This window comes from Barbus barbus (assembly GCF_936440315.1).
Source record: "Barbus barbus genome assembly, chromosome: 12".
Taxonomy (NCBI): Eukaryota; Metazoa; Chordata; class Actinopteri; order Cypriniformes; family Cyprinidae; genus Barbus; species Barbus barbus.
Window position 1 is genome coordinate 18760610 of NC_136740.1, and position 16335 is coordinate 18776944.

General features: G+C 37.8%; 1 protein-coding gene across 1 annotated transcript in view; it reads right to left on the bottom strand.

The window, feature by feature from the left end:
• LOC306877980 (uncharacterized protein) overlaps positions 1-16335 on the bottom strand; it is a 90773-nt gene that overhangs the window by 20657 nt on the left and 53781 nt on the right. The gene's annotated exons all lie outside the window — the stretch shown is intronic.

The window sequence follows — 16335 nt, forward strand, 5'->3', positions numbered from 1 at the left end:
CGGTTCTCAAGGGAGAGAAAAGTGCTTATAATTTAATGATTTTTTTATTGCTTTATCACCTCAGTTCTTAAGTTAATTTGTTAAACACCATCTTTATCTCTCCTTTGAGAGCCTGAGATCTTCATTTCCCTGATCGGTGTTATTGATCTATCCGCTGTCAGCCTCTGCCTATCAGCCTAACCCATTCACCCAGAGTGTGTTTTAATTAAGCGTCATCAATACATCAGATCAAGAGCTGATAGATAAGGTCAGTTAAAGTCAAATATTGGCCAATTAAGACACTTCATCTCAAAGTCCTTGAGCTTCAAATCAAATACAGATGAGAACTGTGTTCAACTGCACATCGCTTATGAATCGTGACCATACAATGTGACCCAAGGTAATACTCAACTCTGTACTGTACATTGATTTTCTGATTCACAAGAGCAGATTTCTCCGTCACAAAAACATTCAGATCTGCTACAGAGTGCGATTTTTAGACTTCCCAACTTTTAAAACACACTAAAGCTCCTTGTAAGTTTCTCCTGATCGATATACTGAGACAGGCTCTCTTGTTATTCCCTCAGGAGGGTCACGGCTTTGGCCGGGGGCCATGGTGACCCCTAAAACCTCTTTGAACTGAAATGTCAGCCACTCTCAGCTTCCCGCTTTCCTCTCGTCCTGTCACACTCATGCCATGGAGGCACAGAGTTAAGATCAAGCTCTCGTGTATGTACGCGCTGAAAGGGAGGGGGAGAAAGAGAGAAAGAGAAAGTAAAGCAGGAGAAAAGTGAGGATGGATAGAGCACATCGCTCGATGGATATGTAATTTAAGGGACTGACCAACCAATTTACGATCCTGCAAGGCCATAAAATTCAGCCTGGACTTAATAATAGCACATTTAATGTGACACCTCTGACAATTCCAATCTAGCACAACCACACTCGCCCGCCTATCTGTATCTGCTTTTGTGTGTACGTGCGAGCGACTGTGCATGGCAAAAAGACAGACTGCGTGCAGGAGAATTTATACTCCCAGCCAGGCTGTGTGAACGCAGAATACACACATACTCGCTTTCGCACCCGAATTTTATAGTCGCACCGTTTATCAAAGGCAACATGGCTGCCACTGGGAGCTAAAAACTTCACTTATATTTAGCCTTTTGGAATGATGAGGGGCTGAGATAATTACTTTAGGGATTGATGCTCGTGTTCGCTCTCTCCTTAGCCGCATATCACTCCCCGATGCCGGCTCGAAGCTCTCAGCAACAGATAAAAGGGACGGATAAAGTCAAATGCTCGGCCTGGAGGAAAACTGCGATGGGGTACGTGGGATTCTCCATTTAAGAAGTTCAAATTGAATGCATAAATCTGCTTGAATGCTTCTTAGATACATACACGATTACGGATGGCTGACAGCAGCTGGCGGACCAGGAGTTGGTAATGCGCCCGAGCCCCTGCGGAGGTGTACAGCCGCTGGCAATGTCTACGTCAACTCGGTCTATCTGATGAAGATGCTCAAGAGAATTTTAAAAGAAAATTAATGTCTGAAGCAACTGTGGAAAAATAATACCTTTTGATTACATCTACATAATGTGCAAAGCTTTAAAGGGACTCAAAGAAAGAGATTTGCTTGCATACAGCGAAAATGAATGGAGACTAAGTACTGTCAAGCTTTAAAAGTGGCAACAAGGACTATAAAAGTGGTTCATATGACTATTGAGGTATATTCCAAATCTTCTGAACCCAAACGATAATTTTGATAACTTTTAAAAGTTTTGGGCTAGTTTTGGATTTAACATGATTCAGATCTGATTCTAACTGATTTTGCTACATGTAAGTCAACCACCAACTCTGTAACATATTATAGCTTACTGGAAGTAATGATAACTAAATGGTGATTCACAGGATTTTTCAGACTAATTCAAATGGTAAGTTCTGATTTAGTTTTGTTTGGACTTACTCAAAGGATGGGTTCAAAAGAGTCCTATATTTATAAATCAGACTAAGATGCTTCTAAAATGGAAGGATGCATCCTTGTAAGGCTGCATATCCTCATCATAAAGCTCCAATGGAGGACGTCTCAATTTGAAGTATCCTTAGCAGGCAGTCTTTGTATCCTTCGCATAATGTAAGCCACTGGGAGACCAAAGACAGTTATCTTTACCTGCATTGTATTAATAGAAAGTCAGTTAATATATATAACAAAAAACAATATAAAGTATACTTCAAATTATTGTTTTAATAGTATTTTGTGTGCCGTGACCACAGAAGTGAAAACATTTCTGATGTAGCCATGCTCACTTACTGGACCATCTCATTCTAGCGTTTAATATTGAGAAAGCCTCAGAAGGACTGGACTAGGAAGGACTCATCCTCCTCATCCTAGAATGCAGCCTCCTGTTTGAAAAGCACCCTACATTTGTTACACCACATGTTTTTGATTCATTAAAAAGACCTTGTTTAATAGGAGTGATTTTTTTGTCAATCAGATCTTGGCATTTTACAAATCAGTTTTGACATTTGAGATATACAGCAGTGGGAAAGACTTTCAGTGAATAAAATAACTTGGCCTTATCCACAAACAAAGCTGTTGTTTGGCTTCAAAAGACTTGAAATACAGCACACATTTTGTACGGACTAACACATGATGTACATCTAGTGCTTCTTATATTTGAAGTTCGATAGCCTGTGGTCACCATTCACTTGCATTGTATGAAAAAGAGCACTTTATGTCAAACATATCGGTTTTGATCTAGTGAAGAAAGTACACCATATAGGTTGAGAACGACAGGGGGGGCAGGACTTTTTTTATCCATCCTTTCACAGAGAATTATCCTAAATTCTTATAAATACCTTTTTCTCTGAACTCCCCTTTTGTTGACCTGAATATGAAAAGCTGTGAAAGGGAAATGTTGAATAACCCTATTGTATTTGTGGTGCTGTAATTGTCAGGTCAAATAAAGGCGTTGTCTGAGTGAGCCTGGAATCAGAGGAATGCAGCCATTAATATTAATGTGTTCACACTCAGGAGGCCTGTTCATTGAAAAGTGATTATTTTTTCTTTCAACCCCTGCTTATGCCTCCTCGTAACTCCTATAATTTTTTCCTTTCCTATTAGCCTGTCTCTCTTTGTGTGCTAAATTGCACATCCATTTGTGTTTAGCCACACTAGATGTGCTAATACTTTGGCATATTTATCCATTATATACACACACACTTTGCACACATACTGTATATACTTATACATATACTTATTGTATATGGATGCTCAAGCCATCTATAGTATAAGCTATATTTACTTTAAGTATAAATTGGCTTGCACACACACTGCTATTTTAAGACATACATGAACAACTTCAGGTTTATAGAGTTACTTGTGATGTTATTCAAGCATTACCAAGAGCTTAGTCATAAACCACAAATCTGTTAAATTAAGTTTTGGCAAACTTTCACCCTCATGATTCAGTATGAAGCATCCCAGGATGCACCATGAAGTTTTGCAATTCTAGAGAATATATTTAATAATCCATCACTCTCAAAGGAAAATGGTGTAACAAAATGAAAGTATCCCAGCTGTGTAAAAGATTCAATTGTGGGCATGACAATGTCTCTGAAAGATGCATTTGAAGGCAATTATATTTTGAATAAAATCTTTTGAACCCATTCACAAAAAAAAAAATTGTCCTTCAAATTCATTCAGTGACCTTTCCTGTTTGCCAAAAATGAGTTTTGAGTCTTGTTCAGTGCCGTTTGGTCAGCAAGTCACTCTAAATAAGATCCTGTGCTAACATAATCTTGTTTTGAGTCAGACCAAGTTTAAGCATCCTAAGCATTTTTCGTCCACAAAACAGATATTTGACATTTTCCTCCAATTTTCAGCTGCTGAAATTTTAACAAGCACTAGCGAAATACAACAATTACCTCAATAAATGAATGAATTGTTAGTTCATTTAAGTATTATGAGTTTTTGTGAGTTCAAGTTTTAATTATAACACTATTTTAATCCCATTGTGTCAAAAACACTGCATGTCCAATAGACTACTTTGCGAATAAAAAACAATTGGTTATTTACTCACCATCATTTCACTACCATGGAAAATTAATGTTTTGAGATGCCAAATGAATATATTCTTTCCCACAGCTGTCTGTTATTGTATAATCCATTTCCTGTAAACCTAGCCTTCGGCGCACACACACACACACACACAAACACACTCATTGTTGTAATTTCAAAATACATTATGTTTTAAGCAATTTGGTTTAAGAGGACACAGGAAGTGTCCTCATAAACAATGTTTATGTTGTAGTACCCATGTTATTATGCACATTTGTGTCCTCATAAACCATGTGTACCAGAATACACACACACACACACAAACTGCTTAGTTGCTTCATCCATCAGATTAAACTACAATGAGGACAAGACATTATGCCATATATAAAAAAGTTGGAAAATTTCAGAACTCACTTAAAAGAATTTATGTATTCTAGGCTGTTCTAAATTCCAGAACACTCACAGAACAACAGATCCGAGAAAGCTTTTATTTACACAAAAGTGAAGAGCGTTGGGATTAAACGGTGTGTAATTAAGAGTTTAATGATGTAACAGACTGCTGTTGAAAGTTGGTGGTATTGATTCTGATTTTTGAAGCCTTTACAGTAACTGCGCTATTGATCTGATTGAGGTAAACAGCTCCTGTAGAGACTAGAGACACAATGATTTACACATGGGAATAATGGCTTAATTAGGCCGCAAAATATGAGCATTACAAATTCTCAGTAACTGATGCAAGACAACATGAGTGATACTGTTCTAAGGGACATGCATGAGCTACTAAAAGGTCAAATCGCAAGAAAATACAGTGGCTTCATGTTCGAATGTGCATTCAGTGTAGGAACTAAGAGAATTAATAAAATGACAAAAATTAGAGACGATCATAAAATATAGATCTGCCACAAAAGGAGACTATATTCTAAATTGCTCACTTAAGTTTAATTTGGTCGTCTCTTTAGCGGCACACCAGGCTGACCCTGGCAATGAAAAAGCCTATTGTCTGACTCTGTTAACCGCTGGCCCACACAACCCTTCATTATGACATCATTAGCCAGAGAAGACCACAGCTCTCCTAAATGACCTTTAGAACAATGCCGGCCCATCAGTCTGCTTCAGAGCCGCAGAGGCGGCCTGTCAGGAGAAACAGCGGCAGGCTACGGGCCGCATTGTGCTCATCGTCTCGGAGAGTGTTTTAAACGAGCTCTGGATATGATGACACGCTTCGTAAGAAGGAGCGCTCTGACAGATCGCCTTGTGTGGAAAGCTCACAGAGGGAGGAGCGATGCTTTTTCTTGTCTTCTAACAGAGGTGAAATTGCTTTTTACTACACGTTTAAGAAAGTTGAAGGTGAGATTGGGCATTTTCTCTCCGTCTCGCACATACACGATAGTTCTTGGTGTGTGTCAGTGCAGCGGCAGCCGCTGCAGCAACAGCGCTATTGATTTTCAAGAAGTGATTGCGAGTGGTGAAGGTCAGGGTACAGACGTTAAATCAGACGGGGCAAGAAAAGAACCCGTAGAATTCCTCTACACACACAGGTGTAATCACACATAATCCTTATGGAATCCTATGTCTACATTCTACATATCTGACTGTGCCTTTGGGGACAATACTTAATTAAAGACAGAACGGAGGCTGCAGATATAGATGTTTGTGAAGCAAGCTCCTGCAGATGCCACACAACTGAAATGGTACAAGAGCTCTACATTCTAAAGAAAAAGACTGAAAGTGCTCTATTTTTCAAAATTTTAACAGCACAAACTCCACAACAAGTTTACTCACTCTATGCAGTCCATCTCTCTGAAGTCACACTGTACAAGGTCCCAAACAAATCGATACAAGGATTAGTATGTTAGACTGACCCAGTGCTCTCTCTGTCTGTTGACTTATCAATAAAACAGGAAGGCTTCTCCCGTGATGAAACAGTTCAGGTCTCTGTATCCATTTTTAAGTGTCAGGTTGATTCCTAATAATGTTGTGTTACATTCCTTTAAAAAGCAATACAGAACATCACTTGAAGTTAGAATTCTGAATTGGAGGCTTGCGTTGGAGATCTACAACCTTGATTTATAGAGCATGGAGGAACTGAGGGAAATATACAGTTTATGAATTTAATTTGCGTAAAAGGTTAAAACAAGAAGTGAAACAAGGAGAAAAAAAAAACTTATTGGCATAAAATGTGCAGTAATTTTGGAAAATATGTTTTTGCTCATTTTTTGATAATGAAAATGTAGAGAAAAAAAAAAAAAAGTAAAACATTCACCTTCAAAATTTGTTGCTATTTTTCCAGTATGAAAGCCCATTTCACATGAGAAAATCAAAATTATGCTTTGCTAAGTCGTCATAATTCTGACATAAAAAGTCAAGAGATAAGTAAAAAATTAAATAACAGTCTTAACAAGTGAAGTGAAGTAACATACTGCCAAGTATGGTGACCCATACTCGGAATTCGTGCTCTGCATTTAACCCATCCAACGTGCACACACACAGCAGTGAACACACACCGTGAACACACACCCGGAGCAGCAGGCAGCCATTTATGCTGCGGCACCCGGGGAGCAGTTGGGGGTTCGGTGCCTTGCTCAAGGGCACCTCAGTCGTGGTATCGAGGGTGGAGAGAGCGCTGGACATTCACTCCCCCCACCTACAAAGTCATTCTGACCACTTGTTAACCACATGAACACACACATCAAAATATACGGACAGGTTGTCAGGTAGCAGATGTGGCAGCAGGTTATTGAAGTCAGACATTACTAAACTCTCATTAGTGCTGAGAACACTCATTCATTCTCTCACTCTCACTCTCAAACACACACACTCTCTCTTTTTCCCATTCTATGAGGTCAGCAGGTGTCTCGGGCTCTGTAGGGCCTGTCTGAACGTAATTAAGATCTGCTCGTTAAGATGTTGCTCAGACCGGTAACGCTGTTGGCATAGCGACTACCCGCTGAGAAGCTGTGCTGATCGAAAACCTCTTAGTGATATCATCTCAGCATGATGTCGGTGACTGAAGATAAGTGAGTGATGTCATCACTGTGCCCCCCCGACAGATTTCCCACGGCTGATTAGTTAAATGCCTGTGTGTGTTGCTCCATTCGCAAATCTGAGGTGAGGGGGCTTGAAGGACAAGAGCGCTAAATGATACATGTTTGGCAGCCTGATGAACCTTCACTACAACTTACACTTCTCAATGTGATCTCTGTGATATAGATATATATATATATATATATATATATATATATATATATATTTAGGGGTGTAACGATACACGTATTGAACCATTCGGTACGAGGCTTTCGGTTTGGTACGCATTACAAACCGAATGATTTGTTGGACTAATCCTATTACAGCATATTATCCTATTGATTAGTGCGTGTGCGCATTTAGAGCGCTTCTTTCACTGCATGATTCAGTCTATTAAAATGCATTTAGAATGATCACAGAATTCAAGATATGGGGGCAGAAAATGTATATATTTACATCATTTCATATAGTTAGTCAATATCACAGAAGAGTGACGTTTTTTCTCTCCAAAAATTAGCACGATTACAAATGATTTTTACAACGGTACAATAAGCAAGAATTTAATTAAGAGACTTACGTTTTAGACAGCATATTGCCTGTTTTTGCTCAATTTCGCCAACAAAAATAAATCCAAACACAGCCACAGCACTGTTTTGCGTCTCTGAGCAACATGACTGCGCTTCATTCCTGAATGAATCAACCCTTTAAATGATTCGGTTCAGTCGCAATGACTCAATTATTATCAGTGACTTGCTGCCACCTGCTGGCGGTTTTAATTTCACATTTATAGTATCTTTTAATTTTTTTATTAATTTCAAACATCAGTTGTCAACGTTTTATGTTTAAAATATCAAAACATTATTTATGCATTTTTAACTGCTGGTTAAAGGGGTCATCCGATGCGATTTCAAGTTTTCCTTTCTCTTTGGAGTGTTACAAGCTGTTTGTGCATCGATAAGATCCCTGAAGTTGCAAAGACTAAAGTCTCAAAAGCAAAGAGATATTCTTTATAAAAGTTAAGACCTACAACGGCTCGCTCAAACACGCCCCCACATGTCTACGTCACGATGTGGGGAGATTTTCATAACACCGCCCAAACGTATACGCAATGAAAGAAGGTGGAACTATTATTCTCGCTGTCGTGTTGTTGCGGCGCCATGTCCTGGAGATACTGTTTCATTGTGAAAGCGAAACTACTTTGTTTGGGCTTCCAAAAGAGGACACAACTAGAAATCAGTGGTTAAGTTGTATTTACAACACTGTTCCAGAGCAGTACAACGCAAATATTAGAGTGTGTGCAACACATTTTACGAAGGACTACTTCCTGAACTTGGAAGCTACAATGCTGGCTTGCACAAAAGCTGTTTCTATAAAGTGGGGCAATTCCAACTTTGCAAGGACAGTCTGACGCTTCTGACTCATAGTCTGCAAGTACATTTCTGCCACTGATGATTCAAATGTGAGTTTTGAGCAGTGTAGAGTAGTACTTGTTGTTTGTTGTTTCTTCGATCACAAGTGCAGACATGGTAAAGTTACGCGGCTCGATTCAACGCGACGCGTAAAAAGACAGTATAAGTCATTATAATCAGTAATTATGTCCCCACTGGGTGCAACAAATGCCTCATTTGTAATGGGTTTTATTGTTTTTGTGTGGTCGCGCCGTGAAACACCATCACAATACGGTGAGGGGTGTAACATTTCCGTCACACGCTTAAGGAATTTGGCCAATCACAATGCACTGGATAGCTGGCCAATCAGAGCACACCTCGCGTTTCAGAAAGGCGGGGCTTAGAGGACCAACGATAATGTACAGTATGTGAAAAATAATGTTTTTTTTTTTACATTAAACAACAAACACATTGCATTACACCAAATACACAAAATAATGTTCTTTTTAGCAACATCATATGAGCCCTTTAAAGCATTACATGTCCCTCTGAGCGGCATTAAACAGTGTGTAAATGCATCTAAATGCCATTCAGATGCAATTTCTATGTTTCCTCTGCATTGCAAAGATGAATTGTCATCAATACCGACGTCATTTTCTTGGTAACAGCCAAAATGTCTTATTGACTGATTAAATGTAGAAAATTGGCTCAAAAGGTGATGCACACTTTTAGAAAAAAATGGCTTTATAAAAAGGTAAAAAATGCCCATAAAAAGGAAAAAAATCTATTTAAACTTATTGGAAAATTTGAATCTGCTACATGACAATAGGCTACATCAGCTGGAATACTTCAAACCGGAGCTGTTTTTGCTTTATATGCTGCTAAGAAGATACCCCAGAAGATGGGTCAAGTATAGCTCCATAATTGTTCCGCGTAAAAAAACTATTTAGTTTTAATAAATACTTTTTTTTTTTTTTTAAATCAAGGAAATTTCTCTGGCATATCTACCGAACCATGACACCAATGTATCGTATCGAACCGAACCATGAATTTTGTGAACCCCGTTACAACCGTTATTTTAGGGGTGTAACGGTTCACAAAATTCATGGTTTTATATATATATATATATATATATATATATATGCATGCACTGATACTCAAACGTACGATAAATTTAAATCATTTACATCAGCATTGATAACCTTGTGGGCATGGGCATCCCAAGTTTGAGTCCTGGCTTGTGGACCTTTCCTGATCCCTCCCCCTATATATATATATTCTAATGCTTTAGCTAGTTTTAATTCTTGTTTTTTCTTTTACCTATTTTGCTAAATGAATCACACTTTTAGTCTCTCATAACACAACTAAACAAATCGAACATAAGAATGCATTCAGGTGAAAAATTATGTATTTATTTTAACCTTTAGCCAAGGTGTTTTACAACAACTTTGTTTTGAATCATGAATGTTAATAGATCACTCACACTGCTGTATAACAGCTAAGACTGCAGCAATGATCACATCATGATTTGGGAGAATGGTGTGGAAACTAATTCATAATAAATAGGGAAAGCCCAGCAAATGTAACATTTTACAGATGAGACAGAGAGTGAGCAACAAACAGAATACAATATTCTATGACAAAGTTCTGCATCCCCCAGGATGTGATTAGATTTGCTGAGGCGCCAGACTAAATTTCTGATTTGTAAGCCTGAGCGGGCAGTATTCCTAAGAGCTGTCTGCAGGAGCGGACAGTCTGAAAGTTGTTTTTAATAATGCATATGTGAAACACAGTTCTCGGCTCCTTGTAGTGCTGAGAAGTCTGACGGATTCCTGCAAATCAATCCGTTTGAACTGTTTGTTTCAGTGAACCGCATCAAAAATCTGATTCAGTGATACAAGTCATCTTAGAGTGTTAACATGAGTCTTCTCTCTTTTCGTAAGAGTACCAGCACAGAGGGTCAGCGATGAAAGAAAATAATTAAGCTGAAAGCAGGCAAACACAAACTGAAAATTCAAAAACAAATTGAAACTAAAAAATCAGTCCTGGACGGATCTGTAGTATATGATGTAAACTCTAAAAACGCAGCCAATCATGCACACTTGTGCCGATTTGAGCAGAGATAACGTTGTAATAATCCTTTTGAGAAGAGTGTTGAATGGCACTAATGTTGCTACTTTGATCCTCTATAAACACGCTGACAGACAATTAACCTCCTCTCAATGCTATCATCAGTCAACACTGAGCAAAGACATATTCTTCCCTGTTGGCAATGCGGAGCGCACATCTGCTCGGATGTCAGGTGGCGATGACTCTTTGATAATCTCTTCTTTAGGAAAGATTACGGGTTCTTCCTGAGATTTTCTGCCTCTAATTACAGAATTTTCCAAACTGAATGAGCTGGCTCAGTTTCCCTGGTGATTAAGACTTCATTGGTGGAGTGTGATTTTTACTTCGTATAATTTGAGGCAAGTGCTGAATTCGATCCCAATCGAGAATGTAAACCACTATAAAATGCAATAATCACAAGGGATTGACTGCTATTGTTTTGTCAGTGCTGTGTTCAAGTCCCATCTGCTGCCCTAAAAAAAAAAAAAAAAAAAAAAAAAAAAAAGACTTTCAACATGAAACCCTTCTCTACTCATCTTAAGCCTGCTGAGATGCAGGTCATCAGAAGTGTTTCTGACCACACCATGCTTTTGAATGTAGCTTGGCTTTGGGGCAAAAGAGAGTGAAATCACATTAGTATAAATTAATTTATATTATCTTTTTTTCAATTTTATTCAGCACAAACCATGTTTACACGCACACACATATATAAATATATATGTATTAGAAATATATATATACAAAGAGAGAGAGAGAGATTGTAACAACAATGTAATATTACACAATATTCTGTTTCCAATCAATAATATTACAAAAGATTTTTTCAAATAAATCATTTATTTTGAATTTATGAAATTTCATCCTGAAAAAGTGTATTACCATTTCCACAAAGATATTAAGCAAATATATATATATATATACCTCTGACATATATAGCAATTGTAAGTCGCTTTGGATAAAAGCGTCAGCTAAATGAATAAATATATATATATATATATATATATATATATACACACACACACACACACACACACACACACACACACACATACTTATAAATAACAAATAAAGCATGTCAATTATTCATGTTTCCAGTCGATGTTTCAATCCATGTATCTCAATGTGGTCACTTGTTTATTTTCATTCCCTCTTCTTTCTGCTTGTTTATAAGTCACAGCCATGCTTCATGTAATAAATTGTGGCATAAACAATAATAATGTGTTATCATGCAGCACACATTCTCTGGTAGTTTTAATGCTCATAAGTGTGTGAACATGTTTCCCGGCTGCCAGTAAAAGCAGGCAAGCTTTTAGAGAGGACTGATAAGCTGAAGAGATGAATACCGTTCCTTCATTTTTATGATTTAATACTTTTCTATAAGCCATCCAGCAAACCCTGCAATGGCTTTCGAACCCTCTAGCTATAGCAGCACACATGATTGAAACCTCCACTATAAGCTTACCTTTGCAAGCTTGTGCAGTATCAACCAGGGCTCAACAATAAGCATGCCTCAACAGCCCAGGGCCAGTATGAAAGAGTTTCGGCCCAGGCCAGTTAACCGAATTGTCACTTGCCTTGCTGGGCCAGTTAAACTGCATACTTAACCTCATTGCAAAATTAATTATAACGTTGAGAATTCTGCTAATTTAAATGTCACCAAGAAAACATTAGGGACTAATTGTAAAATTATTTGTGCTTGGGTTAGATGCATTTTGCTTGCAAAAGTCGGTAATTATAAACCAAATATTCTTTTTTCCTGTAACTTTTTTTGTATAGAATAAAATACACAAAATATTGTCTTCTAGAGGGTATTAGGAAGGAAGACTTCTGCTGCGACTCTCCACAGTGACACGCAGAGAACATCTGTTATTTCCTTTAGATGGACATTTGTATACACCACTGGCTGAGACTCTCAAATATACATCTGTATCCTACAACCATGCCACTGATCAAATCAGAAATTCTAACGTTACCTTCAATTTTTCAGTAAACAAACTGACACCTTTTTGAGTGCAAGCTTGAGGACTGTAACTTGTGATGTGATATGCCATATTTTGATTAATATCAAGATCAATAGAATAAATCAGGACGTGCATCAGTCCCTTGACAGGCATGCTTGCACATCTGTGGAATGACCCTATGAGGAAACACACACCACAACAGTGGCATTGAGAAAGGATTGCACTTGTTATTCTGCAAAGTTTGCCTCTTTCCTCCTCTCTCTCCTGCTGGTTCTCCACTAACCAATCTTATCTAGGCAAATATATTAAACAAATGTCACACTAAAATAGCCTGATTGCATCTAGGCAGATTTAAAAAATAGAGAAGAAACTGTACTAGAAAATAATGTCTCTAGAGACGCGTCTATCCGTGCTTCAGTCAAATTGACATAATATGCTAGAACAAACAAACCAAAAGTGAGACGGAATTATGGAAACACGAAAACAGTTAATTATGAGTTAAGTTGATTAAGGTTTGTCCTAATTCTGTTTGATTAACTGGAACTCTGATGTGAATCGTGGCAACAAAAAGCAACAGATGGCTTTTTTTTTCACTAACAGGGTATATTACTAGTGTTACATATAAGCACAACTTCTAGTACAATAACAGTGAAAACAGGTGAAAATTAAAATGAAATTAAATTAAACATTCTTTATTTGGAATACAAAGGAAGCTATTTTGAAGAATGTTTCAACTGTTTTCATTCAAACAATGAAAGTCAATTTTGAAAGAGGTTTGAGTCATTTTTCAAAATATCTTCTTTTGTTTCCATATGCAGAAGAAAGAATGTCATAAATGTTTGGAATGGCATAAGGGTGAGTAAATGATAGAATTTTAATTACTTGGTTTTAATTATTTATGTAGGCAATGTTTAATTATACTCTGGTTTACAGTATACAAGCTGGGCAATTTACTTGACTTGATTTTTACATAGTCCACAGTCATCCCATGGTGTGGAAAAAGGTATTGTGTTACTCAAGAATGCTCGCTAATTACTGGTTCTATATCTGGAGGCTGACATTTAGATATGTAAATACCACTGATGTCAGTATTCACTCTTGAAGTGATGGATGGACAAGTATCAGCCCATTTGTGGCTTTGGTTCCCCTGCACATGCAGCATCTGTCCTAAAGGTACAGGTCAGCCAAGCACTTAGTCTTTAAATAGGCATATTATTTAAGGTTAATTAATGTAAAACAGGAGAAAAAGCCAGCATGTCCAAGCAAATGTGTTTAGTTGAGCTTTCTTATTTTGGTCAGCAAGATAGTGTGAAAGATTCTGGGACAAATTCAAACAATATTTGCACCACATTAGCATGCTGTTTCCAGCATAATTCTTATTTCATTTATTGCCCTCAGAAGTCTATTGCCAAACGATACGATCGTTTCAGATTTTAAGAGAACATATCAAAATACATTTATTATTTATTTTATTTTTTAGAAATTTGGTCTTTCCATCATTAGTTTCTGATGCGATATATTTCAAAATGCGCAAAAAACAGGGTGATGGCAACATAGCTAATGACACATAAAAAAAAATTGGTGTCAATATGCCAAGGTGTTGCAGCCTCAGAGTCTGCTTGGAAACACCCCAACAATTTCATTGATGCATTATTCAAAAACGGTTTGGTCTATCGAAAAGCTTTTTGCCGGCATGGTCTGAAGATGATCCGAGCAGATTTTGGTGAAAATCAGACCTACAGTATAGAAGGAGATCGAAAAAGTAGTTTTCAAAGAAATTTAAAATGGCGGACTGCAAGTTTGACCGAATATGGCATTATTGTGTTCTCGGAACGATCCAGGGAATCTATCAAGACCAGTTTCATTAAAATATGCAAAATCAATCAAAAGCTTGGCCCCTAACAAATAAGACATGGATACAATACATTCAAAAAGTGTTAACACAGACTTGACAATTTGGTAAACAATGGTAAATGTGAATATATATACCTTCACAGTTCTTGGTTTATTTTGAGTTGGAAACAACCAGTTTATTTGTTTGTGATTCCGACTGTATTGGGCACACTACTTATTTTTGATTCACAAAAAAGAACTGGGTCATAAGAGTCAGACTACAGTGGTTCTGGATTCTCAACCAAAGCAGACAGCACATTCAAATAAACATCATTATCAGCAAGTGCTATTTATTCTTAGTGAATAACCCCTCTGAGAGATCTTAACACTTGCACACACACATCCTCTCTCACTCCCCAACATATTTATGCATCAACACACACACGACAGGCATATTTATGACTTTTAAAGTGATAAAAAGATTAAGCATCTCTGATGAAATGTGATAACAGTGTGACAATTTCCACAAGCCACAGCCTGCAGAAATCCATTCTTAACACAAACAACACTTCTTCTGGCCGTCTAAATTTAAGACATACACATTCCCTGCCAGTGGCATGTTGTAAAGTTGATAACGTAATGCGATTAACATCTAATATAATCTCAGTTGAAATATGATTATGGAGAGCATGCTAACACTAGCCAGTGGGCTGTGCTTCTGTGCACACCGCTTCCTGACATCCTTATAAGAACGTCTTTTTTTATCCTTCAGCAAAAAGGTAAAAATTAGGTTAAAAATACACTAATGCACACATACACATGGGCCTGTGGAATAAAAACAAAACAGCAGAGTGGATCGAATCATTTTTCACTGTAACCGGACATGCACGTTGTGTGTATGTGCAACTAAATCGGCAATGTGAACAGGGTGCTCAGCCATGGATGCAAAATACAAACACACAAGCCAGAAACAACAATATTACATCTTATACCTCACCAGCACATTTTCTATGACAGGAACTGATAAAAAATATTTCCATGGTTCTGCACAGTTAAACCCAGTGAAATGGAAAACAGTGGAATATCTCTTTCAATCTAGTGCAGAGGATGTTAAGAGATTCAGAAATTCAGATCCTTCTTATTTTTAATGAGTTTCAGTTTAAATGTTAAACACTTCTCAAAGCTTCAAAGACACGAGCTGTTCATATTCAGGCATATCTGTCAATGTACTGTCAGGATACATCCTGTTTACTGATGAAGCGCTAATAAGCAATGATTAACTGTGCTGTAATTAGACAGTACTGATAACAGAAATTCCTTTGTCTACATGTTTAGACAATAGGAAGTGATTGGAGATCTATACACTCACACCACCAACCACACAGAGAAACCCAGGCTTTTTTCCTCCAACACACAGACTTAGAAAGCGGTCTTTATTCTCTGTACAAAACGCTCTGCATTGTGGGCTCATCCATAATGGATTTGGATTGTGGAAGGATGAATGAATCTTTAACCTTATGACGCAGCCCCCTCAGATCAGCTTTACCCTGTCATGTATTTTTCATGGGGCCACAAGTTGTTTTATTCATCTTTGTTTTTTAAGACGGGGTCCTGGAGGCCAGGGACACTATGGAGGTTCAGGTCACAGAGAGTAAACGCTTCAAACAGTCGCTCTCACACAAATGTTGCTCAGTAAGGTTGAAAGTTGTGAGAAGAGAGTCAACATTTAACAGAAAACCCGGGGAATGGGGATTTATTAAACGTCATGCTTTATAGACCTTCAGCCCTCCTGACGATACTTTGAGAGGGCAGGCGGGCCCTTTCAGTGTCATAGTGTGATTTATAGTCTAGTTAAAACCAACAAAAACCTGCAAACACATCAGCGCAGGTGCTCTCTATGAGGCCCTGCGTGATTATAACTTTCTACCAGTGCTAGTTATGATTGAGGAACATTATTATACAACCTGAATTCCGGAAATGTTGG